This window comes from Dermacentor silvarum, chromosome 8, assembly GCF_013339745.2.
Source record: "Dermacentor silvarum isolate Dsil-2018 chromosome 8, BIME_Dsil_1.4, whole genome shotgun sequence".
In the NCBI taxonomy this organism is placed as follows: Eukaryota; Metazoa; Arthropoda; class Arachnida; order Ixodida; family Ixodidae; genus Dermacentor; species Dermacentor silvarum.
The window spans coordinates 95663465-95689125 of NC_051161.1; the positions used below are offsets into that span (position 1 = coordinate 95663465).

Sequence of the window (25661 nt, forward strand, 5' to 3'; positions counted from 1 at the left end):
CAAGCGCTGTTTTGCATGTAGGCTCCCTAGCATGAACCTGTGCCGAGCGCGACCCCGAGCCGCTTGCTTTACCGTGACGACGACGACAGGAAACGCCGACAGCCCGAGCGCATAAGGTGCTTCGCTATTAAAGTATATTGTTTTAGTGCGTGAGGTTGCCAGTGAAGCAAGGAAACTAATGTTAGCTGATGCATCTACACTTATTGAGCGCAGCTCTTGGGCGCCTGTTCCTGTGGCGAGCGTCGGCGTTCCCGGCATAACCGAGCGAACGTACACAGCGTAAGATGAGAGCGAACGCGGCGCGCTGCGGGGAATGAAAAATGTTGCAGTTTCACCCGAGCGGCGAATTGCGATAGCAAATTAGTAGAGAGCTATACGGAGTAAGGATAGTAGTTCTATCAGTTGTGTAAACTTGGACATGTAGCAGCACCAACAACGCGCAGAACTGTTGTCAACGCCATCAGCGTTTTGCCCGCCTAAGCACCGAACGCGCACGGCGTTTGTGACTGTTGCCGATGCCTCTTTGGCGGTGGCTCGGAGGTGGCTCGGAGGTTTTCGACGAGATCAGAACGCGGCACTCGTCGAGCAGCGTCGGAAGTCTTTACCACCTTCTCGCCTCGCAACGTTTGTATATAAATACGCATTTGGTGCCACAGCTAAACGTCACATCCCCTCCCTCCCTTCCATCCCCCCATGGCCTTTCGTGCGACGCAAGACGTCGTGTTCGCTCTCCGCCATGCGTTCGCTCCCCGTGATAGCGCGCGTCCCTCGCACACTTTCACCAGCATATGACGAGTGGTGACGATTTAATCGCCGTTGGAGTTCATACGGAACCTCACGGCGACGGCTACGAGGACGACCGCAGAAATCCGCTTGGAGTGTCCATATAATTGCTTTCGCAATAAAATGCAACGCGAACAGGGCCCGATAACGCTATCGCGTTCCACTCTTAAAAGCGAAGCTTAAGCGTCCTCCAAATTTTCTTTATTGCAGCGAAGCTGTATATGGTTAGTTTCTAGCGGATCGATGTTCATAGACCAAAAATCTGTCAGCCCTTCCACTGGGGTGGACACGGAAGACCAGCGAAGCTGTACTATGGTGGGAATTATGTATTTCCAATTCTGACTATTGAGACGTGATAGTCTAATTGGCTATTTGAACTATTAAAGAATGAGAAATATATATGATCCGGTGGTTTTGATTTATTTAGTGTCCACAGGGACCGTGACCTTATGGTCGCTATGGTACACCGCCATAGTGTGTACGGCAAAGGTTGGCACGTTCTTCATAAACACGTCACCAACGCCGTGTGCGTTCGGTGCGAACGCGGGCAAAATGCCGCCGCCGTGGTAGTGGTGGAAAACATTTATTTATTATTAGAGCCTTATATACAACCTACGAATGGGTCGGCTCTAGATCTCGTAGGGTGGCCGTGAGCTTGTGACCCTCGGCCACTCTCAAAGCCCAGCCCACCAGCCGCATTTGCGCAGCCGGATCGGAGCTGGACACTACCATCTCCCATCTCTCTAGGTCTGTTAAATTGCCAATCGGATGGCGGTTGGAGCTCAGAGGAAATGCATAGAATATGATGAAAGTTTGCTCTGGGGACATCGCATAGGGTGCATTCCCTTGAATAGAGGCCTGGGTGTATGAGAGCTAAGGGAGCTGTGCGGGATTGAAGCTGCCTTCAGGTCACTTGTTCGAATTTGGTCAGCGACTTATGAGGAGCTGGATATTGGAGGCCGACAACAGTTCTGTGCGTTGCTGGTGCTGCTTAAAGCCCCTATATAAAAAAGTAGCGACACTCTCCTCCTCCACCGTCCCTCCTCCTCGATTCTCCTCTCTCTCGCGCTCGCTCCTCGACCGTGGCGCCGCCTACACCGCTCGAGCGTAGCAGACGACCTTTCGCAGAGTGAATGCGCGCTTAGCAAGGCGGTGCGTTTGAGCGTTTGCGTTTGCTTTCTAGCTTCGAGTAACTTCGTGTACAGCATAGAATTTCTGTAAGGAGGGTTATATAAATTCAGTGACGGCAGGTTTTCGTTTATTCCTGTTTTGAAAACTTCTTTTAAGTACCTAAACGAGCGCCAACGCCGTACCATGACGACTCCGAATGTATCGCGTGCGCTACAATTAGGTACGTAACATTTGTCAAGCGCGTGTCGCAAGATCTTGTTGCGAATTGGTGTAAATAATAAGTTTGTGATCGAATGTCAACATCTTGGCCTCCAGCAAGCCCTCGGTAATCTAAATAATCCGCACCGTCCATGCCATGTGAATTCGCGACGCGTATCAGATGACGTAAAAAGGCTGATAGAGGACACAAACAATCGCTGCTCTGAAGGTTCGATGGGGCATTACAAGCTACAAAGCTGCCTACATGCGTGCTTGCCAATCTTATAAGCACGCGCCAAGGCTCGGGGTGGGCGCTGGTCCTATTGTTTCTAGTGCCTCATACTCGACAGAATTTTGCGCGGCCGGTCATCCAGTCGGGACTCTGCGTACATAGAAAATGAAATCACTTTTTTAGCATTCGCTCACGAAGCGGGAAGGCGGTAACAGCGCTTCACTTAGTCTCAAACTAGAGCATAGTGAGCTTACTTTCGGTAAATTATTTTTTTCAGGTTTGTGACTTGATACGTTAGCTCGTCCTTTCACGAAGTGACGTACTTGTCGCGAACAGAGTTGCATTAAGGTACATGCTTTGGGAACGGTTGCGAGCGGGTGACCGCACGTTTTCTTTGCGAGTGCTCCATCGCCGCTTCTTAAAATTCACTCACTTTAAAGCTCACGCGAATTAGCATGTATGTACGTCTCAAAGACCTTTGATGCTGTCATTTGGCGACGAACGCACCCTGTAACTCGATTTTGGTAGAGTACGCACGTTTTTCATCGATGCCTTTGTATCGCTTATCAACCGCGCTACCGCCAACGACAAACACGAACGAAAGAGGCAAACAAAGCTGTTCGCTGTAAAGAGGGCTATTAAGTAACCACAAACGATAAAGAGTTGCTTTCCTAAGATGACTTTTTACACTCGACCCTTTAATTTTATCAAAAGGACTGCGCAGAATCTTTAAAAAAAAAGTTCCGGAATCAAGTTTCGGAATGACGTTCTCGCACGCAGCCTCGCGTGCCCGCGAATGCAAGCCTGTAGGCGTACAAAACGATTAAGCGCGCCGAATACACGTCCAAATACACCAAAGTACACGTACTCGCAACTTGCCTCGCATAGTCGTGTGGAGGGTGTTGGTCTGAAGTTCTTCCTGCCAATTCGATGAATCCACGTCTTTCTTCTTAACCCGTCGCGCTTACCGGACGGTATCGAGAAGAGTCGCTTGCCTTTGCTAGAAGTATTTTGGCATCCAAAGGCGCAGCAAGCCATGGTTATGGAAAATGCCTTGAAGCGACGTCGCACTTCCCACAAAACTTAGTTTAACGCATTCTCAAACTTAAACAACAAGGAAGAGCAACGGTACCAACGTGCGCTCCTCGCCAGTCGGTAGACGCTTATCAAGCGAAAATGGCGACGGAGCGTGATCGTAAACAAACGCAGCCAGCGTCCGGCGGCTCGGCGGTCCACGTGATGCCATTAGGCCAATACCAACGCGGCGTCGGCCTCGGACAGGGTGTGCGAGGAGGCGGCGGCATTCTTCAAAGCGTGACGCTACTTTTTTATATAGGGGCTTTAGTGCTGCTCCCCTCCCTCCTTCCCGTCCCCCCATGCCGTGGGGGGACGGGAAGGAGGGAGGGGAGCAGCACCAGCAACGCACAGAACTGTTGTCGGCCTCCAATATCCAGCTCCTCATAAGTCGCTGACCAAATTCGAACAAGTGACCTGGAGACAGCTTCAATCATTCGCTCTCGCCAGTTTATCGTTCGCTCTCCGCCGTGCGTTCGCTCCCCGCGAGAGCGCGCGTGCCTCTCGCGCTTTCACTCGCACATACGACATACGACCAATTAGATATTTTATTGCAATAGCAATTATATGGACACTCCAAAGCAGATTTCTGCCATCGGCGTCACCGTCGCCGTTGCCGTGAGGTTCCGTATGATGTCAACGGCTATGAAATCGTCGCCGTGCTCCGGACGCTGCATGTGCGAATGAACGGCGCGAGGGACGCGCGCTTTCACGGGGAGCGAACGCACGTCGGAGAGCAAACGCGCGTTCTGCGCCGTGCTCCCTGAAGGGCTGAAATAAAAAATGTCACAGTTTCGCCCTAAGGGCGAAGCAATGAATGCGATAGCAACACAGCAATGTCATACGAAGTAAGGTGAGCGGCTTTGGTAGCAACAACACGCAGAACTGTTGTCGACGCCATCGGCGTTTTGCCCGCGTTAGCTCAAAATGCGTGCGGCGTTGGTGACTGTTGCTGGAGCCTCTCATATAAATAGGCACTTGGTGCCGCAGCTAAACGTCGCGTCCCTTCCTTCCCCCTCCCCCACGGCCTCTCGCGCGTCTGAAGAAGGCGCGTTTGCTCTACATATATGGTGATTGTAAAGGAGGAAAGAGACGCCTACTTCTGCAGCCCTTAAGGAAGCACGGCGCAGAACGCGCGTTTGTTCTCCGCCGTGCGTTCACTCCCCGTGAAAGAGCGCGTCCCTCGCGCCCTTTCACTCGCACATACAGCGTTCGGCGGCGCGCGGCCACGATTTCATCTCCATTGACGTCATACGGAACCTCACGGCGACGGCGACGGCGACGCCGACGGCAGAAATCTGCTTTTGAGTGTCCATATAATTGCTATCGCAATAAAAATTCACCACCACCACCACCCTGAAGGGCTGCAGAATTATGCGTCTCTTTCCTCCTTTTCATATATAGAGAGCAAACGCAACTCTTTCCGTCGCGCGAAAGGTTGTGGGGGGATGGGAGGGAGGGAGGGGAGGCGACGTTTAGCTGCGGCACCAAATACGTATTTATATAAAAACGCCGCGCGCTTTCGGTGCGAACGCGGGGAAAACGCCGACGGCGTCGACAACAGTTCTGCGGGTCGCTGGTGCTGCTGCTTGTCCAAGTTTACACAGCTGATAAAACTACTATCCTTACTCCGCATAGCTCTCTACTATACTCGCGGACAACTTTCTGTGGCAATGAAGGGAAAGCTACAGAGGCAAAGCGCGCACAAGCGAGAGCGCTTCTGAAAAGAGTCCCTCGTTTTAAACCACGTTGGTTTAGGCTGGGGAAGAGAAAACATAAACAGCTTATTAGCAACAGGTAAATAAGACAGAACACACCACTGAGCGTATAAGTTTACTTATTTTGCGGCTTTTCCCTTCCGCGTCTGGGCAAACGCGAAACCGTCGCACGTGAAAGCTGCGTCAATTCAGCGTCCGTTCCGAGCAACCAAAAGCACTGTCAAACGCTGCCGGACTACTTGGCGCGGTAAGACATGTGCAGCATCCGCACGCCCGTAGCTTTCCCTTCATTGCCACAGAAAGTTGTCCGCGAGTATAATTTGCTATCGCAATTGGTGCTTCGCCTTCCGGGTGAAACCGCGACATTTTTTTGTACACGCGGACACGGCCATCGCAGACTGAACCCATAACAGCTTCGCTGTTAAACGTGGTTCGATCCCGAATACAGTGCAATCCTGGCCGACCCGCGGCGGAGGTAAAGCAGGCTTCAAGCACTCCGCCAACTTGCAAAAATGAGTTCAATATCTTGGGTCCAAATATAAGTCGTATCAGGTATTAAGCTGATAAGAACAGATGCTACACTCTAACCCGCGTTGGCCATGTCTACGTTCGCATCATACACGTGTACGCCATCCCACGCATACGGGGCCTACCAATCTGAGAGTATTCTATCTCCTTAAGTCATGGTCTACGTAGGCTGATTTCTTTAGTTCTGCTCTGACTGGGAAATGGGTAGGTCGCTTGTACGGTCTGAAGAACAGCTTGCCTACCAAGAACAAAGGTGTGAACAGAGAAGGGAACGGGCGCGGTAGCGGCGGGAGGAGACCACCGACGATGAGCGGGCCGCGGACGCCCAGCGTAAGCGTGCTGCCCGCCAGGACAACGAGGCGGGGAGAAATGATAACCGTCCATGTGGCCCCAATTCCGTAAACTTGGAGCGTTTTACCGGAGAAACGGTCAATCACCACGCACACATCTTCGCTGGTCATCCACCATCACAGAGTGAAATGACACATTTTTTTTCATCTCTAGGCAAAGGGGGCTTCACTACACTACTTGGCTTTTTCAGCGACAATAAAGTAAAGGAAAAGTAAACCTACGAAACAAACGTGGGACCGGTGAGAGTTGTGACGAAACCAACGGTCATGTTGAATCGCATTTACTCATGCAGGGAGGTCCTAATACGGCACACTTCACAATCTCAAAGGGTGTCATTCCCCAGCCGTCACAGTGTGTTTGCGTTTCCTTCTATTTAAATTTTTTTGTCCATAATATCGTTAGCGCTTTCGGTCCAAGTTTAGTATTCGTCAGAGTCTGATGAATTCTTACTGACTGCCCTTTTACGGCAGATTCTATGCGGAATGCTCGAATCGCATGTTCCATGCAACGATGAAGTCCGAGATAAGGGCACTGGTTGAGCACTCTAAGAGGGGGGGAGGAGGAGACCGGTGAGTGGCATCAGCTAAGCCACCGCTGCGCGTGGTGCGTTTGAGCTCAGCCGTGCGCACCCTGTCTTGGAGTTAACTGACGGCAGGGTACATTGGCTAGGGAGCAGAGATCTCGTGTGGTTTCCTCTGTACTGGGTTCTCGCGCGCCTAGTGTAGAATGTCGTGTATTCTCAAGCTTCGGAGACGCGTTAAAGCGATAGGAAGCATGAAACGTTCTTTCGACAGCATGCTCAGTAATTTATTTACTAAGCGAATGTTTACTGTAATTTAACCGGCCGATAAAAGTGCTAACGTTACTTCTTATAGATGTTAAGTAATTTCCTATCGCAATCAACGCTTCGCCTTTCGGGAGAAACTGCATTTTTCTTCCTTACGTGCGTTGTCTTGTCTGCCTCCTCTACTGTTGAAATCCTTTGATCCGGTGCTTCACTTCATATATATAAATTGAAAGCTGTCGCGTAGCACAATTGCTAGTGGAAGGCTGGCGTAAGCCGGAGGTTGTAGATTCGGATCCAACCGGCTTCAATTTATCGTTTCGTACAAATTTGTTGCACTTTAGTTGTTCCTTTCTAGATTTCACTTTCAACCACAGCAGCGGATTTTATTGATGCTTTCCATTCCTTCATTGCCTGTTGTCTGTTGTATGGGCCTTAAAAACAAGATTAGAGCCCCTCGGCTTCCCTTCTGCTCGTACAGGTGTATATATATTAATACATATATATAGGATGTCCCAACTAACATGCCCCAAGATTTAAAAATGTGCAACTGCCACGTTGCTGGTATATATATATATATATATATATATATATATATATATATATATATATATATATATATATTGCTACACGCGTGTGGTATTTGATTGTTTGACCGAGGCGCGCGGGCGCCATCACTCGAGAAAAGAAGAGGAAGAACGAGCTGGGCTCGCGCTGTGAACCTAACCGGTCAGCGCTGCAACCGCTGTTGTAAATACAACCTGGAAATAGTTGCCCGTCTTACTGACTCGTTCTTCGCGTAACATCGTGGTGGAGGTGGAACGTTCCCCGTCCTCGCCACGGAGCTCCGAAGCGGCCGCACCGTCGTCTTCTCAGCCATGGCTTCCGATGGAACCACCCCGTCGTCACCTACACCTGCGGCGCCTACCACAACGTACGTTACGGTTCCTAGTATCCGTGATCCTGGGACATTCTCCGCCCAAAATGGGCGTTGACGTCGACGACTGGCTCAGCATGTATGAGCGTGTTAGCCGAAGCCACCTCTGGGACCCTACCATCATGCTTGCCAATGTGGTATATTATCTGGACGGGACACCGCTTGTCTGGTTTCGCACCCATGAGGTTGAGATATCCAGCTGGGACACTTTCAAAGAGAGGCTTCGCGACCTCTTTGGCAACCCGTCAGGTCGCCAACAGGCTGCGCGTAAGGAGCTTGCTACCCGTGTCCAGTCGTCGACAGAATCGTATGTCGCCTACATACAGGAAGTGCTTGCGCTTTGCCGGAAAGCCGACGAGCACATGACCGAAGTTGACAAGGTGGGCCATATCCTAAAAGGCATCGCGGACGACGCCTTCAATTTGCTCATCCATAACGACGTCTCTACTGTCGACGCCATCGTCAAAGAATGCCGCCGCTTCGAGGTAGCCAAAAGCCGCCGCGTCGTCCCACAGTTTTCCCGGCTCCCAAACACCCCTGCCACGTCCTCTTGCTCCGCTCTTCCTGCCACACGACCTTTTCAAGAGAACGTCACTCGTATCGTTCGCCGTGAGATTAAAGCGGCGAGTCCGGCCCCCTTCATCCACGACCCCTCGACGGTACCTTTGACCCAGCGGCCCCTACTATTTCCGTCATACAAGCAGTTGTGCGGCAAGAAATTGCAAACCTTGGCATCCCTACCGCCTGCTCTGTCTCCCGACCTGATTCGGCATCCATTCCCATGGCCCCACCCTTCAACGACCAGTATTTCGCCAGTATACTGGCGCCAACGACCAGTATATATATATATATATATATATATATATATATATATATATATATATATATATATATAGGATGTCCCAACTAACATGCACCAAGATTTCAAAATGTGCAACTGCCACGTTGCTGCACAGAACCAAGGTGATGTTTGCCGTCGCTTGGAGATACTCAGATTATTTGTTGCATTCCGCCTACTTACGTAATTTGTCTTAAGTAATAATGTACTTCTAAAATATTATAAGTAATCGAAAAGTGTCAATGATAATATTGTAGAGAACCATGAAAGCTCCCGATACAGCTTTGTTTTACTCAATGCGTGCTACATGAGTGTGTTTTCTCTGCACGTGAAAGAAGCCCGCGAATACACGCAAAGTGCCTCGAGTGGCTAGTCGCGCGACAATTTTACGTGTATTCGAGGGCTTCATTGACGCCCGGAAAAACACTTTTATGTAGCACGTATGGAGCACCAGAAAGCTGGATCGAGAGGCAAACGTACGAAAGACAACTGTACTAACGTTTCGGCAGGTGGTCCTTCCTCCATGAGAGTAATCATTCTGATGAAGGCAGGACCATTCGTATATATATATATATATATATATATATATATATATATATATATATATATTGTGAGACGTAGACCGATGTGATGCCTTCATTTCCGAGCAGCCACCCGAGGCAAAGACGAAGCACCGCACGAGCCAAAAGATGATCATGAGTCGCATGTACAAATGACCACGACAATATGCACAAATACTGCTCACACGAGATGATGAGTCGTATGTACCGAGGACGACGACGATATGCCCAAAATACGCTCACAATATATATTGTAACGACGTGGGATCGACGAGGACGCGGAGCCGCACCAACAAGGACAACTTATCAATGGTCAACAAAACCAACAACGTCTTCTTAGTCCCTACGCTTAACCTAAAAGCCCGCGCTACTTCAACCTCGTCCCCACTGGCAGATACCCGCGGCAATATAGTTCTTCCATTGGCTCCCCCCGTAGAAAAAAAAATAATCGTCCCGATGACAGAGGCTTGGCAAACTGCGATAAAGAAATAAAAAACTGCGCAGTCGTGTCAGTCTTCATAGCACGGCTTCATACGAAGCACGTGAACGACCTCGGGTAAATGCCATCGGCGCTTCGAAGAGTGAGAGCCGTCCGCAACGACTTCGTAGGTGACGTAACTGATGCGTCGAAGAACTATGTAGGGCCCGAAGTATCTGCGCAGAAGCTTTTCAGAGAGCACATGCCGACGAATAGGTGTCCAGACCCACACTTTGTCACCGATGTTGCATGTTACGGGTCCGTGCCGAAGATTGCAGCGTCTGGCGTCACAGTCCTGTTGTTCGTGGATTCGCCAACGCGCAAGCTGCCTAGCTCCTTCTGCTCGGTGTGTAATCTCTTCAGCACCCGTCTCGTTGTCATCAAATTCATGATGGAGCATTGCGTCTAATGTTGTCGTCACCTCACGGCCGTACATGAGGCTGAAGGGTGTTTTGCGAGTGGTCTCTTGACGAGCCGTATTGTACGCGAAGGTGACATAGGGTAAAACCTCGTCCCAGTTCTTGTGCTCTACATCGACGTACATACTTATCATGTCAGCCAGTGTCCTGTTGAGTCGTTCCGTTAGCCCGTTGGTTTGAGGGTGATAGGCCGTGGTCTTCCGGTGGGCGGTACCACTTAAAGGGAGAACGATGTCCAAAAACTTGGCCATGAACGCAGTACCTCTGTCCGTGATGACTACTACGGGAGCGCCATCTCTTAAAACGATGGATTCAAGAAAAAATTGCGCCGCTTCATCTGCTGTTCCCCGTCGCAGAGCACCTGTCTCGGTATATCTAGTGAGGTAATGCGTGGCGACGATTATCCACCTATTGCCGGCAGTAGACGTGGGAAGGGGCCCAGAAAATCCACGCCTACTTGTGCAAATGATGTGGCAGGTACTTGAACAGGGTGTAGAAGGCTGGCTGGCTTGACGGAAGTCGGTTTGTGGCGCTGGCAATCCAGACTTGTCTGAACATAATGTTCAACGACCGCAGCAAGTCTCGGCTTGTAGTAATTCTGCCGAATCCGTGCCAATGTGCGAGTGTAGCCCAAGTGCCCAGCGGTCGACTCGTTCTGGCAGGCGTGTAAGAGTTCACGTCGAAGCAATGAGGGAACGAAGAGTAAATAGTTGCTGCCGCTAGGGGAGAAGTTCTTCTTGTAGAGTACATTGCGGCGCAAGCAATATGACGCCAGCCCTCTTGAAAATAGCCTCGGCAGGCTGTTGGTTCGTCCTTCCAGGTAATCAATCAGTGGCAGCAATTCAACGTCATCCCGTTGCTGGCGTGAAAGATCGGCAGTGTCCACGAGTCCCAGAAAGACCGTGTCGTCATCGTCTTGTGCTGCCGTCTCAACAGGAGGCCGAGAAAGGCAGTCGGCGTCTGCGTGCCGTTTTCCTGACTTGTATGCGACAGTAAAGTCGAACTCTGGGAGTCGAAGACTCCAGCGTGCGAGCCGGCCGGATGGATGTTCCAAATTAATGAGCCAGCAGATCGAATGGTGATCGCTAATAACAGTCAAAGACCGCCCGTACAAATAGGGACGAAATTTCAGAACTGCCCATACCATTGCGAGGCATTCTTTTTCAGTGGTGGAGTAAGCCTCCGCTCGGGACAGTGTCCTATTGGCGTATGCGATCACCTCTTCGCTGTCGTCCTGCGATTGTACGAGCACCGCCCCTAGACCGACATTACTAGCGTCTGTATGCAATATCGTCGGGGCGTCTTCGTCGAAGTATGCAAGCACAGGAGGTGCTTGCATGCGTTGCCGGAGCTCGTGAAATGTCCGCTGCTGGTCTTCGCTACAAGTGAAAGGGATATCTTCTCTGGTGAGCAGTGTTAACTGCCACGCGATGCGCGAGAAATTCGCAATAAATCGCCGGTAATATGCACATAGTCCCAGAAAGCGTCGCATGGCCTTTTTGTCTGATGGGGTCGGGAAATTAGCGACTGCAGCAATTTTATCCGGTTCAGGTCAGACTCCTTGGTTACTGACGACGTGACCAAGGAACTGCAGCTCTTGAAAACCAAAATGGCACTTTTCAGGCTTCAACGTGAGACCGGCAGATCGTATTGCTTCAAAAACAGTTTTCAGCCGTCGTAAGTGTTCGTCGAACGTTGCGGAAAAGGCAATCACGTCATCCAGGTACACCAGGCAGGTTTGCCATTTGAGTCCAGAGAAGCACAGCGTTCATTAGAAGCTGAAACGTTGCTGGCGCTGAACACAAACCAAAGAGAAGGACCTGAAATTCATGGAGTCCGTCCGGCGTCACAAAGGCGGTTTTCTCATGGTCTCGCTCATCCACTTCGACCTGCCAATAACCGCTTTTCAAGTCCATTTAGGAAAAGTAGCACGCGTTTCGCAACCTGTCCAAGGAATCATCAATACGTGGCAGTGGATAAACTTCCTTCTTTGTGACCTGATTGAGCTTCCGATAGTCGACGCAGAAGCACAGGCTACCGTCCTTCTTTTTCATTAAACCTACAGGTGAAGCCCACGGACTATTAGATGGTCGAATAACGCCATCTTCCAGCATCGTCTTCACTTGTCTTTGGATTGCCTCGAGTTCCGTTGGGGCCACGCGATAAGGGTTTTGTCAAATAGGTCGGGCGTCGACATCAGTAATTATGCGATGTTTGGTAAGTGGCGTTTGACGAACTCTTGACGCAGATGCGAAACAGCCCTGGTACTGGTTGATGAGCTCAAGAAGACGGTCTCGCTCAACGGCCGTTAACGTGGAACTAACGTTTACAATAGGCGCAGCTGTGGGGATCGTAGATGTCGTCTCCTGCGCTAAGTGGCAGTATTAGTTCGTCGAAATAAGCGACAGCAGTGCCTCTCACGTTGTGTCGACGCTCCTTACTAAAATTCGTCAGCAAGAGTTAGGTGCTTCCGTTGATTACATTGATAAGTGCTCTGGCAATGGAGATGCCACAATTCAGTGCTAGCGTCTTGGTGTGTTCAGCGACTCCAGTCCTATTCTGCAGGCTGCCACAGTGCACGGGTACGAGAGAGCAACTCCGCGGCAAAAGTATCACGTCGTCTGCAGCTATACGTAAGCGACGTTGTGGATGCTCCTCATGGATGACATTATCCGAGTTCGTGGCAAACGTGACGCTTCTGTCGCGGATGTTAATCTCGGCACCGTACTCACGCAGGACATTGATTCCCAATATAAGTTCCTTGCAACACTCAAAAAGAATGACGAGGGTGGCGACGAAGGTTGAACAGGCGATTAAGAGTCGGGCTGTGCATTTCCCGACAGGTGTCATCAACTGACCTCCGGTGCTTCTTATGTTGGGTCCGTGCCATGGCGTCTTCGCCTTCCTTAGTTTGTCGGCGAGCTGTAAGCTTGTGATTGAAAATGGGAGCCAGTGTAAACAAAAGCGGCTACTTGGTGGCCGTCAATGCAAACGATGAGGTCGGCGCTGACGACGTCAGTTACGTCTTTCGTAGTTGAGTCCGTCGTATTCGTCGTTGCATCCACCGTCTTCGCCGTATTCGTCGTTGCATTCGTCGGGGTCTTTACATCGTCGTACGTCGATAATGGGGGATATGGAGAACTTCGAGTACTGGCAATCTCACCCCCGGAGGTCACTGCGTCTAGTTTCCCCGTCGCGGGCTAGGGGACCTTTCCCTAGTGACGTCGGCAAAACTGCGACGAGTCGGTGAATTGTAGCGCGCAGGAGATGGCTGAGGAGAACGTGATCGGGGCGTCGTCATATTTTGCGCCTAGACGTTCACAGGAGCGTCGCAGGCGCGTCGACCGTCATACGGAGAATAGGCGTTGTTGGCAGGAAAGCTTGGATATTTGGCGGCGCGATAGTTATTCCATTTGTGGTTAGTCCAACTAAGCTGGGAATTAATCATAACACCTAAGTACTTATAACATGTAACATTAGAAACAGGTATGTTTTCAAGAGAATAGTCAAATTTTAGTGGCATTTTCTTTCTTGTTATTTGCATGGATTTCGTTTTTTCTGTATTAAGAACCATTCCCCATTTGTCGCACCAGTTCATGACATCGTTTAGTGCAGTATTAAGTAAGGCTTCAACAATCAAATCGAACTTCGACAATCAAGTCTGTATTATTGATATCAATCGAGGACGCGCACACGACGCTTGGAAGTCATTATTCCATGCTCGAGCAGCAGGGGCTGATCAGCAGGAGCGAAACGCCGATGTCACAGCGCAGCAGGGTGGCTGTGATCGCACAGGGTCACAGTGCCATGCCACCGTGGTGCGATCACTTCAGCGGTAGTCAAGTAGACAGGCTCTAAATTTGTCACGCATCCCATTCTGTGCTGGAAACACTGGGCGACAGGAAATTTGAAAAAAAAAATGGTCGCTGGCGCACCCAATACCTCGGTCGTAGGTACGTACTATGTTATGCCAGTTTTGTGCCTTTCTAAGGTGTTCTATACACTATTGGATATCAACTGGACTTATTTAGCTGTGCCGACGCTGGTTCCCATGTGTTTTCCATCAGGGCTTTGTGACATCGGCTGTGTTGTGTGTTTTCGCCGAAGGCTTACTACAACAATGGCGCGATCTGCGTTCGCCGCTTTTGTACAGGGTCATCCACTCTTGGGGTGAACACGGCTCGGCGTGGCCACGCTCCGCGGAGCGCCAGTGCTTCCGGCGCGGCCGCGCATCGAAGCGAAGCGGCGTAGGCACATAGGCACCTAGGGGAGGTGCTTCGCGTCATCTGCGGATGCACTGCACCGGTTCTCCGGATGCACTGCGCCAACAGCTGTGGCAGTAAAATAAAATGGCACCAGCCTAACAATGAGCGCGCAAACAATACCCTCTCTGTTGTTTTACCCTCATTTAAAAAAATGGGAAGTGGTTTAGGCGGTGAGAAGCTTGTTTCTGTTTATGCATATTGACTAAGCAGGCTGTTCAGAAGCTGTAGACAAAACCAGCGGGAAAATGCTTCAGTTAGTGAAGCGTGCTTTCCCTGGACGTCGCCTCGGGCGCTCGGTTGCCTGTGTTTAGTGAAGTGTACTCCACAGCAAGGCAAGAGCGGTGCGCTACAGCGCTGTAGCAGACGACGCGAAGCATCTCCCCTAAGTGCCTGTGCGCCTGCGCCGCTTCGCTTCGATGCGGCGTGGCCGCGACGGAAGCATTGGCGCTCCGCGGAGCTCGGCCACGCTGAGCCGTGCTCACCCCAAGAGTAGACGACCCTGTACGCCGCATGTTCAGACAGCACTTTCCCGGTAAGTGAAATACTTTGCACTTAGTTTTCCGTCAACAATGTCCGAATTCCTTTAGATGTTAACCATGCCACTGTTATTTTTAGACGAGGAATCTGCTTTTTTATAGTATTTGTGGATAACGTAGCCCGAAACACCCGAAGGGGACATGTTCAAAGATGTCACGCTTGTCCTAATCATGAACCAGACTGTACTGGCCCTACTTTGTGTCCTTTTGTCCTTGCATGGGTTACAGCTTTGCGTGCGTGAGCACGCGCGTGTTTGACTATACAGCTTGTAGTGTTCTCACTTTATAGCAAAACTAAAAAATATTACTGCAATGCTTACTTGTTTTATGCAATGTCAAATGCAGTCGGCTGCTGATCTAAAAATTGCACTTATGCTTTGTTCTAAATAAGATGAAAAACTAGTAGCCTATTAGGTGCTTCATCTGAGAGTGCTATGACGACTGCTTGTTGTTTATTAATGGATGACTGTGGTTCACCTGATTTGTAATTGCAAATCTTCCTTTCAACTGACTTGATGCTCTCTTATGTTATTTTCACTGTATAGGCGGCGGGACATACTTATTGTCTCTTGGCGCTAGCTGGATGACGGAACCTCATTATTCTGATCAGTGTAAGCCAATGTACTGTGTCCTCTCTGGTCCTCACAGTACTTTGTATATGGGTTATGGTCAGGAAGCACCTCGCGGTAAAATATCTAGCATTTAGCAAATGGGCATTTCTTTGCACTGATCCCTAATAAGCTGCCACAATTATTTCCAGTTTCTCAGCACCAGTTTGCTTCTCCTAGTGCTTGGTTTCCCTAAACCTTACAAAAAATAATAACTGTAGGCAATCAGCACTATGTAAGAACTCGCTAATTAACTCTGTTATGTCATCATTTACCAGTATTTCATACACGAGTAAAATTTTGCTACAACAGTATGTTGCAGCTTCTTTCTTTATTGCGCAAATATGTTCTAGGCACTATGTGATGAGTTCTGTATTCCCAAGGCTTTCTGTGTGATTTAGTTCCTTTACAGGAATTTACCGTATGGTATCAGCAAGGAGTCTAATTTCAGACCTTTGTGTGTGCTGCAAGATGTATGCTTTGCTACTATGATTATAAAACATGGGCCGTGGCTTCCATAGAAGAAGTAACTTCAATTTGGCTCTACCACCATCGGCACTTGGCTGGTGCCTGCTGAATGAATCATCGCAGGTAGCTTGTGCAGATTGTTATTTAACCTTACTCTGAAGGGATTGCACAATTATGTGTGAAGGCGCCATGCGTCTGAGATAGACATTGTGTTGTCACATGTGCAGGTAGAACAGGCATGATTCTGCGGGTTCCAGCAGTGTGCAGAGGTGCGTTGCAAATATTTGTCATAACTGTAGTTTTACCTATGCTGTTTTTTTTATTTCAATAATATCAATCAGAGGTGTTATCAGAAATTAGCTAATTATTTTCTTCGTTCTATGAATAGGCTGCATGGTCTGTTCCTAATTATTCAGCATGGTCTGTTCCTTAAATACAGTTCTTTTTGTGTGCAGTGGCATCTCAACTGCAAGTCAATGTTGATGCAAGGATTACCTGAGCCTATATATATATAGATGCACTGATAAATTTGAAACATCTACAAATCGCTCTGCACTTTCTGGCACAACGAGCACGTTAACACTTCTAAGACAGGCGGCAATATTCGCGTTTCATCGCATCATGAGATACCTTCAATTTTGTATAACGTATCATCGAAGGTGATGCGTTACTGGTGTGAGGTGTTGCCCTAAGCCAATTAGGCTAACATGAAAATATATCAACAAAAGTGGTTGACCCAGCCCCCGAAGCACTGTTTTGTGATACTTTTTCACCAGTCGTTTGTATGCTACCTGCTTTACCTGTTCTATGTCATATTTAAGCATAAAAATAGCGACAGCTAGACAGTGCAAATGCCAAACTTGCTTTTGGTTTAGTATAAAACGTGATTCAACTTTTTAAACAAGATAGCACATCATTTACCTGGAGAATGGTTAACTGTTTTAAAATTATTTTAGTTTGCAGAGAGGTTCCAAAGACTTGTTTGACAAATTGATAAGTGCATTTTTAGCCACGAAACACCATATAATAATTTTAAGGAACTTCTCTGACTCTGCTCTGCATTTTAATAACTATATGCCAGCAAATATACTAGTCATTTCAACCATCATCACAAACATACCTTAACAGCCCCGTACTTTAAGAGAAAGAACGGCTGAATTTTTTGTAATGTAAGCCAAACTACTTCCGTGGCACATATTGCTGATTGAAGTTCCAATATGCACATTCTCATTTCCTCCCTTGCTTTTTTTCCTCTTCTGTGGGCAGCTAGTGCTCTCCTATGAAGAATGGCCTGCTCTGGCTGTGGCCGCAATCATCTTCAAGATCTATGCGTCGCCACCTTTGCTGCTATTTGTCACTCTTGTTAATTACACGTTCTGCAGCTTTCCTAATTAATTAGGTAATGAAGTTTGACTGTCACAAGGTGTGAAATATATGTCTTGCAGCATTTTAGCTTGTGCTCATGTTTTATTCACTATGATGTACTGCATGAAAGGCTCACCATACAGGGTGTGTAAAAAAATAACAGCCCATTCTGATTTATCTTTCAGTTCTGGTAACATGCAATATGCAAATATTTAACATGGATGGTATGCCGAAGAGCTGGCCATTAGTTGTGTGTGATTCTCTGCAAGCATATGGCGATGCTTAACAAAAGGCACCCACAAAGTAAGTTAAAATTTACAATAAATACAGAAAAAATAATTATGCTGCCTGATAGAGTGGTGTGCACAGACTTTTTGCAGATGTGCAATTCATTGCAGCACAGTATTAAGTTTCGTGTACTAGTGTCATGCTATCCTGTCGGCTGTAACCGAATCCAGGATGCCATTGCCTGAACCACAGCATCCCTGACAAACTGCTAGAAAATATTTAAATTCGCAGGAGACCCAGCCAGGCAAAGTTGTCGACAGTGATGTGTTCTAGAACACTGCAGGGGCCGATTTTGTCAGCCCGAGCCCTGCCCGAGCCCTGCCCAGGCCAGGTTTTACGTTGGGCTGCCCGCCCGAGCCCGACCAAAAGTTTTATGGCGAGACCCGGGCCTGGTCCGGGCCCGCAAGTATTGTACGTTACCCGCCCTGCCTGCCCCGCCACCCCTTTACCTTAGGCCCGAGCCCGGCCTGAGCCCGGCTCAAAACCGGCCCGAACCCGGCGCGAGATCGAAAAAGAGATTGAGCGTCAAGCACTGTTATGTGAGGTGCGAAACTGTGCTGTACTGTGAGCACTAATAGGAGGCGTCCCGGGGCTCCGGAAACGGGGTTGGGGGGGGGGGACAAAAAGCTGTTACTTAAATCTTTATTCATTGACGCCCTGTGGGAATCGATGTTATGCGAAGCAGTGTGCGGGGAGCCTACCAAGTTAACAAAACGGCCATGAGAGCACCAAGACGTAGGCGGCTCTTTCATGACCTACATGACACGCATGTCATGACATTCACGTCATGAGTCCTCAGGAGTCCCTTTAGCTACACCTAAGAGATATTAGGGCGAAAGCCTTAGACTTCCTCATGGCTATCATTTCGACCATCAACCTTTAGCCTTTTCCATCACTTCCAAACTCATTCCACTGGTTTTTGAGTGTTAATCTTTTTTCGCTGAGTCATTGTCATTTTCGCTCACTCATGGTCATTACTATGACTTCTACCATCATCCTTTAGTGTTTACTTTACTTAGCACCCACGTAACAACCCATTTCAGTGGCTTTTGAGTGTTAGCTTTTTTCACTGAGTCATTGTCATTTTTGCTGTGTCATGCTTATGACTATGATTTCTACCTTTATTATGTAGCGTTTCCTTCACTTAGTGCCCACGTTCGAACCCATTCCAGTTGTTTTTGAGTGTTATTCTTTCTCGCTGGGTCATTATCATGACCTACAGAACACAGATGACCTATCACTTATGTTTGTCATACGCTCCTGCCATACTATGCCAATTTGGTACCTACCAAGTTAATGAAATGACCATGAGAGCACCAAGATGTAGGCGGCTGTTTCATCACCTACATGACGCGCATGTCATGACATTCATGTCATGACATATCATTTAAGTTTGTCATATACTCTTGTCATAGTATGCCAATGTTTGTACATACCGAGTTAACGAAACGAATATGAGAGCTCAAAGATGTAGGCGGATAGATAGACAGATATAGATAGATAGATAAGTAAATAGATAGATAGATAGATAGATAGATAGATAGATAGATAGATAGACACATAGATAGATAGAAACTGTGAGAGTAGCAAATTTTCGCCAAGAAATGCTTCGCATTTAAAATTGTGTGAGTGCGCTGCGAGCTAACCGGATTGGGGCGGAGACACGCTCCACGGCATAACCACCGTACTGTCGCTGCGGGCGCCGAGGCTGATTGCGCGTAGTATGCTCTTAACGTAGTGCTTCACTTCAACTGCAAATTTCTTTTTACACCATTTTGCCAAACATTTATATCTGAGGCACGGATTATACAACGCGACGTCTTCAATTTTGCTGTCGTCAAGCGCGTCGTCTACTAGCGAGCGCGCGTTCGCTACGCAGACGCTGGCGGACGTCCAGTTTTTCTCGCAGAACATCTGTGCAATACATTTTTATTGCGATAGCAATTATATGGACACTTCAACCGGATTTCTGCCGTCGCCGTCGCCGTCGCCGTGAGGTTCCGTATAGATAAAATCTTCGCCTCGCGCCGTATGCCCCAGCGGAAGCGTGCGGGGACGCGCGCTATCACGGAGAGCGACCGCACTCAAGCTCCCACGCGCAAGCAAGGAAGCGGAAAGCCAGCGCCGGAGGGAGCAGGGGGGGGGGGGGGGGCACTTCTCTGCCAACAACCGCGCTCGTCGCTCGTCCGCACAGTCTCTTATCTCTCCCACGCGCAAGCAAGGAAGCGGTAAGCCAGCGCCGGAGGGAGCGGGGGGGGGGGGGGGGGGGCGCACTCCTACGCTGCCAACAACCGCGCTCGTCGCTCGCTCGCACCGTCTCTTATCTCCACACGGCTCTGACCTTTAAGCGCCGTGCATTCGCCGCTCAGTTTCCGTTGAAGCGATAGACCGCACGTACCTTCGCCGCTGCGGCGTATCTGCTTGCTGCCAGAGTTTTGACGGTCGTTGTCTGCAGTCATTCAGTGTGATCTATTCATGTTTGTTTGTGCGCGCTCACACCACGCTTGTTCATTCAGTTAGTAATAGTCGGGCCACATTTTCCAACGCACGCTACACATGCAATGCTGCCCGGATCGGCAGTGCAGCGCTACAGATGTGTCCCTTCGCACGCGCTGCCCACGGGAAGCGCTTCTCATCAACACCACCGTTTCACACGCGCCTTCTCGTGGTCATCGAGTCTCTCGTCATGTCGGTCTACTTACGCCGCAGCACATTTTACTTAATCAGCTCATGTTTACTGCAATTCATATTGCTACCAAAGCCGCTCACCTTACTTCGTATGACATTGCTGTGTTGCTATCGCATTCATTGCTTCGCCCTTAGGGCGAAACTGTGACATTTTTTAAAATGTTTTAGCTACTTTGGTGCGTCCATGACTCTTGACGGTCGGCGCAGCTTCCAGCTGAACCAGGGTAACACGTTTTTCACAGTCGAGACGCGCAAGGATAACTCTTTGCACGTAACGTGCACACCACCGCAAAGACCAGCCCGGCCGGGGCCTGCGTCAGAAAACCCGATACCGGCCCGGACCAGGGTAAAAAGCCCATGCCGCGCCCGAGCCCGTGAAAGAGATAATTTATTTGAAGGAAGGCAGAGAGGTCGGCCTGAGCTAGCATGTTCTAGCCTGCTACTCTGCACAGGGGGAGGGGGGAACGGGGACATAAAGGCTGGATGAGGGGTGATGATGACATAGAAGAAGGATGTACAACGGTAAAGGCAAGTTCAGCATCTACATGGCTATCAACAAAGTCCGAGCCCGTGAAAAAAACTGCCGTACCCGGCGGGCCGGCTCGGACCCGGGATTTCGGGTAAGCCCGAGCCCGTGCAGTGCTCTAATGTGTTCCATGCAGAGGTGACATCCTTGTTTCAGTCAATGGGGCCAGATTGGCATGACATCAGCATACAATACAGATCTTCTTTTACATTCAAAATAATTGTGAGAAGCGGCATTCAATTGATATGTCTAAGCAAATGCACTAGTCGACCAATCGGCTGGGCTACACTATTCCAATGGTTCACATATGGAAATACTACCTTTGCATCACTCTATCCGACAATATAATATTTTTCTGGATGTCGGTGCCTCATTTAAGATAAATTGTAATTGTGCACAAACCTCGTAGTACTGTAGCGGCTGCCACAAAAAATCGACGGAATGTCTAATAAAAGTCTTCAGTTGTTCTTGTCAAGATGTCCGCTACCCAACTTCTGGCGTAACGTTAACAGGGCTTACTCAAGTACTTTAAGTACTTATAACTACTTTTAGAAGTACAATACGGTATGATGATTAATCACCAACTGGCCCAACTTTCCACATTACTGTACTTTTAGACGTCTATGGCTACCAAATGTCTTGACCAAGAGAGCTACTAGACTTCTGAATTTTTCGTTCAAGACATATTATAACATCAAATAGATGCTTCCGTGTTTCGTGGATAGCGGCCTAAAGGACCTCTTACTCAACAAAATCTAAGGCTACATTACACAAATACGGACTTGGTGTCATATAGTACCCTTCGGCGATCTGTTTAAAGGGACCCTGCAACGATTTTGACGATTTTGTACAAACGTACTGAGTCGTTAGAGTAGGCCCTTCTGATCATTAATTGACGCATCCAAGCTCTCCACGCCAAGCGTGTATTTTATTATGCGATTTTAAAAATGTACATCGCTACCGATTGCAGCACGCCAAGCGGCTGAGTTTTGTGCCCAGATGACGTGATTTGCCCAGAATACGTCACTGGGCCAGCTATCATTTTGGCTGCCCAGGGCGCGTCATCGATAATTTTTCCAACGTTATGGTGAACAAATGTTGCTCGTAATAATTTAGATGTTAGTTAATTTGTTTCTATAAAAAGAAAGTAACAGAAAGAGAATGCAGAAGGTCATGTATGACTACACAAAAAAGCACTTCCGGCACCCAGCAAGTGTCGTCTGCTTGTGTTACAACGTGCTCCGTGTTGACGAGAGCTGCGCGGTCAGTGTTGGTATTGTTCTTTCTTTTTGCAAGCACCATGGTTCGCCCTTGCGTTGTGGGCTGCAAACGTAGCGATAGGCGACATGTCAAGCTGCGACATCGTGCCCCGCTGCAAGGCAGCAGACGAGCTGAGTAGCTGCAGCGTATAGGACTGACGGTATCCAAACGGCGCCAGCATCTACGCGTTTGCGGCTGTCACTTCACGTGCAAGGATTGCCACAATAGAATTTAAATTGTCCGGTATTCATGTGAGCGCAAGCGTCAGTGTACTGGCCGTTTTACCACGTTTTACGTGATGAACGGAGGGGCAAACGTGAACTGCTTAGGGTGCCTCGATGCCAGCGCCGCCGTTCAGGGTGGTGCCAACCTTTGACCGCCCCCGCGCCGCCGCTTTCTCGCTGCGACGCCATATTGTGTCACAGCGAGCCGTTGCGATTGCTTGGTGCCGGTGCTGAGTTCGAGGCACAGTGCGCGCGGATGCTTCGCGGACGCTTCTACTTGCTAGACAGTATTCAGCCGCATGACTGACAAGCTATCAAGTGCATCGTGTCGACATGACGGGCTGTTGTGTTCCCAAGTGCACCGGATCGACGCGTAAAGGACTGCGTTGTTTTCGCTTCCCCCGGGACCCAGAGCGACAGAAGAGATGGGAAGCCCAAGTAAAGCGCGATCACTGGAAGGCAACGGATAACTCCTGCATTTGCGAGGTAAGTGTCAAGAATGTTTAGACTACCGCACCGTATTTTTCATTTAAATAAGAAAGTATTCTCTGATCCTCGCTCACGTACCTACGTTCGCTCACGAACTAAGTAAGCACTGCACCGATGCTGTCTGAGTAGCGTATGGTTTGCGAGCGCGCGTCGCATAGGCTTTTTTTCGTTTTGATGGGCGCAGTCTGTACCCTTATTTTAAGGACTGACGAAGATTCTTAGCCGCGAAATAGTCTTACATTAGCTACGAGTCGTCACGTAAGCCACCTATTTTCCTTTTTCACGGGAAGCACACATCGTGTGTGTCTCTTGTTGCTTTTTTTTCTTTTTTTGGTACTGGTTATTTAGGACTAAAGAACGCAGTGCTTCGTCTGGGGAGAGCGGCTGTTTTGTACGTGGTAAGCGAAACATTGTGATTTTCTCTTATTTCTCAGGAGATATCTTGCGGACCTCAGGGTGTTACGTTACATAGCTGATTTTTTAGACTTGTACATATTTGTAGCGTGGTGATCGTAAGCCCATGGTCATTCGTGCTCATTCCCGATCGTAGTGGGTACTGTGACAGTCTTTAAATGCATGTGCACGGCATGCCCAGGTGTAGTAGAGTTAAGGGGCATCATGGGACCAAAATGTTTCGGCGCTTTCTGGCATGGTGTCTGTTGTAGCCTGTGCATTTCTTCGAAGCGTGTGAAGCGAGGTAATACAGCATTGCTTCTGCTAAAATTTATTTTTAAGCACTGTAATGGGTTCTCTGTATTTACAAGGCAACTTTTCATATCAATAATCACTTTTGTTTTTTTACCTGTACTTAGAAACACTTTGAAGAGGACCAGTACGAGGGAAATCGACAGGATGGGCGCCGTCTGTTAAAGTCAACAGCCCTACATCATCATGGACTATATTTTCGAAGTGAAAGACATTGCTAATCTGTATTTGACTGTATTAGTTTCATTTACGGTTTTTGTACGTGATATGTATGCAGTGTTGTTTATTTTTCAATGTAGTTATCAGTGTTCTAATGGTTACTTATGAAATGTTCTGTACTCGCCATCGATGTGTTTGGCTGATGCGACGTATTCGATTGTAGCTGATGTATGTATTCTGGCTGGATATCTGGCTGGATATCTTGATTAATATTACCCGCGGTTGCGTTTTCTTGTTTGCATTCTTGTTTTCGATTTATATTGTGTGTAATAAGGTTGATGTACTCACTTCAACCCCCCCCCCCCCCCCCATGTAATGAATAAATAAAAAAAAAGCTCTCTCTATCCCGAATTGTGTGTCGAGCCTACCTTGCGAATTAATTTTGTTATCTCGTCTTTCAACATAACCTTCAGGCGCCACACAGTACATACAATTTTTCATGTACATATCTCTTTCATGATTGATTGTACTAGACATTATAAGTAAATGTATTTTGTGCGTCGTTTGATTTCTTGTGTGTACTACGCAAGATTGACACAGACAAGTTACGTTACATTTTTCTCTACAGCACTAACTAAACCTTATTTTCACATCGCAGTTATTTTTACACCAGCTTAATCCTGTCAGCACACAGTCTTGTGGGCAAAAAAGCAAAAATTGCGCGTAGAAATCGTCAAATAATTGCAACGAACGCGAAGAGCACGCGCAACGCAAGGGAAACTAACCGCCGTGCGCGAGTGGCTGGCTACGGTAAAGGAGGCGTGACGTGTAAACCAAAATACAACAGCGAAAAAGAAAAACTTCCACACACAGGGGGTCGCAAACCTTATATACCAAGCATCGAAGCGCAAAAAAAAAAATTGTGCGTATTTTAAACATACACACGGCATGATAAATGTGATTGAATTAGGCAACTTGGGGCATGTTCCCGGCGCCATACATTTACGTCTTCGACCTTCGACGAGTTAACGGCTATTGGTTATAAAGATATGCAGATGGGACACCAATAAAAAAATCCTCATCAAGCCAAAGCACTTGGAAGCGCACCGCGAGTAACACTTTATGAACGCAAGCGTAGCTGAGTCTCAGCTCGTGTGACACAATATGGCGGCGCCAGCGCGGTTGTCTCCACCCTGGACGGCGGCGCTGGGCATCGAGGCACCCTAGAACTGCTCGCACGGTGCAGCCACCTGGCAGCACAAAGCTCAACCAAACACACAGCTAATATAGCAGTAACCAAGTTTTTTCGACTTTTCTGCTGGCTCAAATTTTTGGCAGGAGCGTAATCTTGAACACGTTGTCTTTTTTATATGTTTCAAATGTTTTACACTTGGTTACAGGAATATTAGATCTGTATTTGGCTGTTTAAGCTCTGCGCCACCAGATGGCTGGGCCGTGCATGCCGATGAGGCCGCTCACGTACTTTACGAAACTCCTTCATCACAGCGGTATGGAGGGGCTTTAGTTTACGCCTCAGGCTATCCGTCAAAACACCCAGCCCGCCTGTGGTTACCGGAATACCGGACATGCTCGGCGCTGCGGCAGAACGCTCGCAACGCACGCTGCTTGATCGTTCTCGCAGGGGATCGACGGCCGGGCGGCTAGCGGAGAGGCTAGAGAGCGTTCGCGCGCTGGCTCCAAAACAACCGGAAGTATACGACAGCGTACGTCACAACATGACGTAGAGCCAGCGAAGGCGGAGCTTAGCCCCGATCACTCGGCGAACGAGTTGAGGAGGAAATGCATGGCTAGGGAGGAGGGCAACTTGTAATCGTCCGTAGCTCTCTTAATATGAGTCGCTTCTCTTAAATTGTGACAGGAATGTTTTACTGTAGCTGTATCCTACACGTCTACAAAATTTGTCCGAACCGTTTCAGGGACCCTTTAAACGAATAAAAAGACGTTTTTCAGATGGCTGCAATACGTCTCGAAAAATTTCTCATGGCGGTTTTTAAAACGCTGAAATGATGCCTATCAAGACATTTGAAC

The 25661-nt window shown here is 48.5% G+C and overlaps 1 protein-coding gene and 1 pseudogene across 2 annotated transcripts in view; both read right to left on the reverse strand.

The window, feature by feature from the left end:
* The window catches only part of LOC125947822 (uncharacterized), a 100280-nt gene that overhangs the window by 45892 nt on the left and 28727 nt on the right, over window positions 1–25661 (reverse strand). The gene's annotated exons all lie outside the window — the stretch shown is intronic.
* On the reverse strand, window positions 5559–5737 carry LOC119462976 (U2 spliceosomal RNA; annotated as a pseudogene).